This window comes from Microtus ochrogaster, linkage group LG9, assembly GCF_000317375.1.
Source record: "Microtus ochrogaster isolate Prairie Vole_2 linkage group LG9, MicOch1.0, whole genome shotgun sequence".
NCBI classification, from domain to species: Eukaryota; Metazoa; Chordata; class Mammalia; order Rodentia; family Cricetidae; genus Microtus; species Microtus ochrogaster.
Genome location: NC_022034.1, coordinates 26912405 through 26919285, shown reverse-complemented (window position 1 = coordinate 26919285; position 6881 = coordinate 26912405).

The following is a 6881-nucleotide window of genomic DNA, read 5'->3' as shown; positions in this document are numbered from 1 at the left end:
GATAGAATTGCTCATTGAATATGAATCTGACACTCACCTATTGGCTGATCTGGCTGTCCATCAAGCTCTGGTATTGCCCCTCCCCCAGCATTGCACTACACTGCTCTGGTCTGATCTAGTCTGGTCTCATCTGGTTTGGGCTGCAGTAGGACCTATTCCCAGGGAGATTGGTGCTATAGAATAGAGGAAGTGATTGGTCCTCACAAAGCAAGGCCCCAAGATGGTGTTTTGCAAAGCTATCTGAGTGGTCCTCTGTCTACCGTCCTACCAGGAAGAGGAAGAGAACACATCTGTCGTCAGCCTCCTAGCTGTTCAGTCTTGGTCTCCTCCCTGGAGCCTTTGCTTAGAAATGACGATACCTGCGTATGTGGAGGCAGTTTTAACTACAGATTAATGTTTCCATAAAACCAGTTTGAACCAACAAACCAACTGATAATTTTAAGGTATTTTGTTTTAAATGTAGAAATTCTAACTTACTGTCTACTAAAATTCAACCCTGCAATGAAGGGAAATGCAGACAGCGCAGGTTGGGGGTTGGAAATTGAAGAGTGGGTAAAGTCATGTGGCATTGTTACTTTGTGCAGCATCCAGACTGCTCAAGGCACTGAAGCCGGTGGGTGCCTCTTCCATGCCCTTCTAACTGGGATGCCACTTGCTTTATGTGTAGTGCTGATTTGAGCCAGGAAACTCAATAGGCAATAAAAAGGTTTAGCTACACAGTCCCGAGCTCTTGCCCAATTGTTTCAAAGAAGGGAAAACCAGAATCCAGTATTGCTTTGGAAGATGAGGCCTCATCTCTGTAAACAAAATGGCTCTGACCAGTAATGGTGCTTTACCCTGGAGAGTAGACAGAAACCTTGAGGCCCTAGCCTCAGTACCTTCTTTTCTTACTAGATGTATGACTTTCCACGACATGGCTTCACCTCCTTGTCCAAGTAACACGTTTAGAGGGCCCAGCTTGATCCTCGCTTGTCTTAAACAACAAGAACCCCCAAGATTAGACCTGTGAAGAATGACTTGCTCCTAACTGCCCCAACCTACCAAGGGCTGAGATGCCCCCTGGGAAGCTTCAGAACACAGTGCTCAGGGGCACCCAGCGCTAGATGCTTTAACTACACACCTAACCTGTCTTCACATGCCAGCAGGTTTCTCTGCATGCTTGCTGCATCTCGGGAAGAACACACCAGTGAAGGGTGTTTTTATTTGCTGGCTATTCTCTCAACCCAGTCCGACTTTCCACTCACTGCTTGGCTGGGAAATGCAAGCGCTCCAGTGGTCACGTGGTACCCTTGGCTGCAAGCCAGCTCTCTGGAGCAGTCTCCCTGTGGCAATCTTGAGCAGTCAGGGGGGGGATATGAAGAAGCAAATAATTTCTCCTTTACTGGGAAAAACCATAGCACATGCTTCCTCCTGCAGTTAGTCACTCTTCCCGTGAGTCCCCTAGATGCTTACTTCACCGAATTTTTAGAAATGTCTTTATTTCCTGGTCCCCTTTCTGGGTTCTGCAGCCCCATGCCTGCCTCTTCTTTACCGCCCCAGTCCCCGGCCTCACACTCCACGTATAAATATTGACCATTCTGCTGTGCAACAAACTTACAGAGCACATTTAAGTTGCTGGACCAGGGCTGCGGAAGCCCTAGGACTTTGCCTTGCCTTAGTGGTGATGGCAGAGCGGGGTTGCTGTTGAGAAAAACTAACCACAGGATTAGACCGTCATGCTTTGAGCTAGTCCTCCAGCGGAGGGGAGGGAAACTGGAGCAGGAGTTGAATCCTTGGGGCCCAGCGGGTCTAACAATCCTGTCTAGCAAATGAGGGCTCAGTCCAGTTTGGAAACCGTGAGAATGGCAGCCTCTGCACTGAAAAGCAGGCAGGTGCCCAAAAGCCCTGCTCTGGCTCCTCACCCCCAGTCTCTGCCCTGTGGTATTCCTGGGACCTGATCATTGTGATGAATCTTAGTGCTTTCTAGAAAATCATCAACAGAGAAACCCTGTCTTGAAAAACAAAAAAACAAACAAACAAACAAACAAACAAAAAAAAAAACAAAAGAAAAAAATAGAAAATCATCAAGCCAGAAAGAGAGGGTCAGGAGACTCCAAATATTAACCAAGTCAGACAGAAGTGGGAGTAGACTGGGGATCTAAGACTTCTCACTTCCAGGAGTCTGAAGTAGGGGTCATCTTGTAGAACTGAGCCCTTAGCTTATGGCTCATACTAAGTATAATTGCGAGAACTTAGTGTTAGAATTGAGGTATAGTATTGATGTATTGGAAAACTGTTGATGTTGGAACACTGTGTTTGTGGTTGAGATATATATAATTTTATGTGAATATATGTAAAATCACATCACATGTGCATGCGTATGTACATACACTAATTACTAAGGACTATCACAAAGCATGAGTTGACTTTAATTGGGATGGTATAATTCTGTTAATCAATTAGAATTCTGTCTATTTTCACATGATTTCTGTTCAGAGAGAGGGGCCTTGCACAGGACAGAGGTCTGTAGTTGCTTGGATGATTGATTAATTACTTCCAAACCAAACATAAAGGGTTGCCCAATTGGATTTTTCCCTCTGGGAACCATTTCTGGAGTCCAGTGCTGTACTGTGGGATACTCTAGCTCCAAGGCCACATGGAGAGGCTCAACTGCCAATTGTCTCGGATGACAACCATCAAGTTATCTCTGTCAGGTGCCAGATGCTTGAATACGGGCATTCCCAGATGTTTCCAGTCCCAGATGTCTGAGGCATGCCAACATTTTGGCTTCTTAGCTCAGGGTCCCCAGATTTCTGAAGCAGAGGAATGCCTTCTGCTGTTGCCTACGCTAAGTTTTTGACCCACACAACCCTTGAACATAATCCCATGGCTGTTGCTTTACACCACTGCACTTGGGGTGGTGGGTTTTTTTGTTTTTTTTTTTTAAATATTTATTTATTTATTATGTATAAAATTTTCTGTCTGTGTGATGCCTGAAGGCCAGAAGAGGGCACCAGACCTCTTTACAGATGGTTGTGAGCCACCATGTGGTTGCTGGGAATTGAACTCAGGACCTTTGGAAGAGCAGGCAATGCTCTTAACCTCTGAGCCATCTCTAAGCTGTTACTAGCCAGCATTAGTAACTAGAACATTGTGTGGTCAATACTGAATAAGGACCAGCTGTTTAAAACTCCTTTTCTCTATTTTGAGTGACTCTATATATTATCAAGATTATTATATTGCAAACGTATGTAAAAATTATATTGTCATGGGGCTGGAGAGATGGATCAGTGGTTAAGATCACTTGCTGCTTTTGCAGAGGACCAGAGTCCAGCTGCCAGCACCCACATCTGGTGGTTCATAACCACCTGTAACTCCAGTTCTAGGGATCTGTCTGATGTCTTCTTCTAAGCTCCGTGGGAACCCACACACATGTGCATATACACGTAGAGACACACATATATTCATTTAGAATATTAGCCTGTCATAATTCTGTCAGGTGTTAGGTGTTGGAAGAGCAGTGTTCTAAGTCTAAAACTTATGGCTCTTTAGAATACAGGAGAAAAATGTTTCCCATGTCAATTCTTTTCCTACAAGACACCTCTCTGTCCCCAGTGGAAACTTCAAGACCTAAGCCAGAGGTTTGGGGCTCTGGTTTATGTGTCCAAGCTGTCACCTCTTGCCTCTGGCTCAATGTTCTTCACTCTTCTGATCCCAGATCATCTGGGGCGGGGGCTGCAAAGGGTCAAGGGGGCAGGAAAAAGATGAGTTCTATAACTGCCGTTGTCCTTCCTTGGTTCATGTTCTCTGGGTATGGCATGCTTGGGTCCTTGGGGAACCCTTGGGTAGGCTCTTTGAAGGTGTGTGAGGTTTCCATTGGTATAGTTACTCAAAGAAAAGGGTGTTCCTGTAACCCACTCCCCACCACACACACACACACACTCACACTCTTGGAATCCACCCACGTAGAGAAGCCTAGGCTTGCTATTGGTTCCATCTTTGTACAGATGTTTCTCTTCTAGGTAGGGGCTGGCTCAAACGTGGTTCCTCTCTGTGGCATCCCTTTGACTGCAGGCAATTTATACATCCCAAGCCTAATAGAGGAGTACGATTTGCCCTGCCATCTCTAACCAGTCTCCTTTTCCTGTTCAATGGGTACAGACTGCAGCTGGGCAATTTTAAAGCAAATGGTCATCGAAAAGATAACTCCCTTCTTGCACATTTGGGTCTACAGCGTCCCAAGCCCCATGATTTGTCTACATGAGGCCCTAGGGAGTGTTCTCCCTTGGTCAGGAAGTCCTGGTCCAAGACTTTCTTCAATTTCTGTATCTTAGGAGTGGTGGGGCTGGAGATGGGAGTGGCAGAATCGGATGATTGGAACAAGATGCCGTGAGGATATTTAAGGAGCTGTCCACAGAGTGGAGAGGCATGTGTCACAGCCTTCGTCCTTCAGCTCTTCTTTAGTCTAAGAAATAGACAGTAAGAAAGGTCCTCACGTTCTGATGATTGACTAAACAATTATGGAATGTTCTCTGCAAAGGAATTGAATGCAAAATCCAAAGACCACTTAGTAGGAAATATTGGTTGACATGGATAATTGATATGTATTTCATGATATGCTAAAAGAAGCAAACATTGAAACCACTTAACACCACATTTGTAGGACACATTGGTTATTTACAAAGCATGGAAAGAATCATTAGAAGAATATTCATCGTCTCATTGTTTCCCCAGAGGGATGGCATCCCGGGAGATTTCTCTTTTTCCCTGTGCTTTTTTGTGGTTTTTAAAATTTCTATGATGAGCACAGTACTTTGATATAATAAACACAAAAGATTGCTTCTAAAATATGCAATTGTCTGTGGGTGTGTTACCCACACACCCATCCCCTCATGTAATAGTTCTTTTTCACTATTAATTTTTGAGTTTTGGGGACCAGTAGAGCTCTTCTCTTTCAAAGCAAATGAAGCAGAATTGAAAGGCTGGTGTCAAACTTTCCACAGCCAGCAAGAGCTGGGCAAGCACAGGTCAGCATCACAAGGCCAAGGATCTCAGGTCAGGCAGCCTCCTCAGCAGGAGTTCCCAGAAGTGTCCCTGCAGTTATGATATGTGTGGGGTCACATACTGAATGGCATGGCATGTATAAAACTCTACTTGTCTGAGGTTTCTGTCCTCCCTGGTTCCCACAGTCATTAAGTCCCAAAGAATCACACAGAAGTCTACATTAGTTATAAACTGGCTTGGCCTAGTAGCTCAGACTTCTTATTAACTCTTATAACTTATATTAGCCCATTATTCTTGTTTATGTTAGTCCCGTGGCTCGATACCTTATTCAGTGAGGCAGTCACATCTTGCTCCTTCTGTGGCTGGGTCACAACTGCAGAATCTGCTTTCTTTTTCCCAGAATTCTCACTGCCTCTATTTCCTGCCTGGTCACCCCGCCTATAGTTCCTGCCTGGCTACTGGCCAATCAGCATTTTATTAAAATACACTTTCCAGGGTACAAACCATTGTCCTGCAGCATTTACTAATGCCTGGGAAGTGGAATTTTAAAAAAAACTGACAGTGATTCCAATGTGTTAAGGACCTCTGCTTGGAAGGGGAACCTCACGCATAAGTCAGACTTCCCTGTCTTCTAGAATCTTCTCTGGTGTCTTCCTAAATTCTCGCCTATCCTATCTGAAAGTATTTGACTCCAAGTGTCTCTGATACTGTAACTGGAAGCGGGGGCAGGAGGAGGCAGGAAGATTGGGGCTCTAGGCCATACTCTGATCAAATAGCACCTCCAAAAGATGCACGTTCACCTAGACCCTTACAATGGGTCCCTGATTAAATCTAAGGTCTTTACTCACGTGGTGAAGCGAAGATGAAGTCATACTGGGTGAGAACAGTCCTCACAGCCTGTGGCGGGGACGAGGAAGACGATGGCATGTGGGTGGAAGCAGAGACTGGAGTGATTCAGCGTCAAGCCGAAGGAAGCAGTGTTAGTCACGTTCCTGTCACTGTGACCAATGCCTGGCAGAAAACGGTGGAGGGAAAAGGCTTGATTTTGGGTTCATGAGTACAAAGGGCTCAGTTCATCACGACGGGGAGGGTGCGGCAGGGTCACTCATTTCGCAGCACAGCCGGAGAACAGAGAAGAGGTGGCGCCCTCTTCCCTCTCATTTCTCCTTTGCCCTCTTCAGTTCCGTCTAAGTCCCCATTCCATAGGATAGTTCTGTTCACATTCGGGGGCGGGGGTTACCCCCTCAGTTAATTCCCCTTTGGTTAAGGTCTCAACCACTCTTTTAGATACACCCAGTGGTGCATGTATGTCAATGCCGGTCTCCTGGTGATTCGAAACGCTTGACAGGTGGACAGAAAAGATTAACTGTGAGCACACCAAAGTAGTCTCCCTCAAATCCTGACAATTGACAGGGACTGCATCTCTCTCCCTTCCCCTCCACTGGACTGCAGAGTGGAAACTTATCAAGGAAAGTAACCCCGCTGTCCCCCCACCCTTGCCATCCGACACTGCTAAAGCCAGACCTGGGAACCTTAGGCAATCTACAGATGTCAGAACCTGGGAGCTGCCTCAAACTGACTTCCCCAGGCGTCTATATCCTTCCTTTAGTCATGCCAACACTCCTGGGTTAAACTGTTAAAACACCATTTAAATGGTTTGAGACAGACTGGTTTGAGAGGGGGCTAGGTTCCAAAGAGAGTTGCTTCTCTTCCATGTGACAGACATGGCACATGGTACTGAAGTTGCTTGTTTTTCTCATGTTAACGTTAGGATCCAGTTGCAGCTTTGAATCTGTGAGGACTAAGAAAAGAAATTTTATTTCATTTTCAGAGACAAAGAAGAAAAGGGGGGGAGGAGAGAGAGAGAGAGAGAGAGAGAGAGAGAGAGAGAGAGAGAG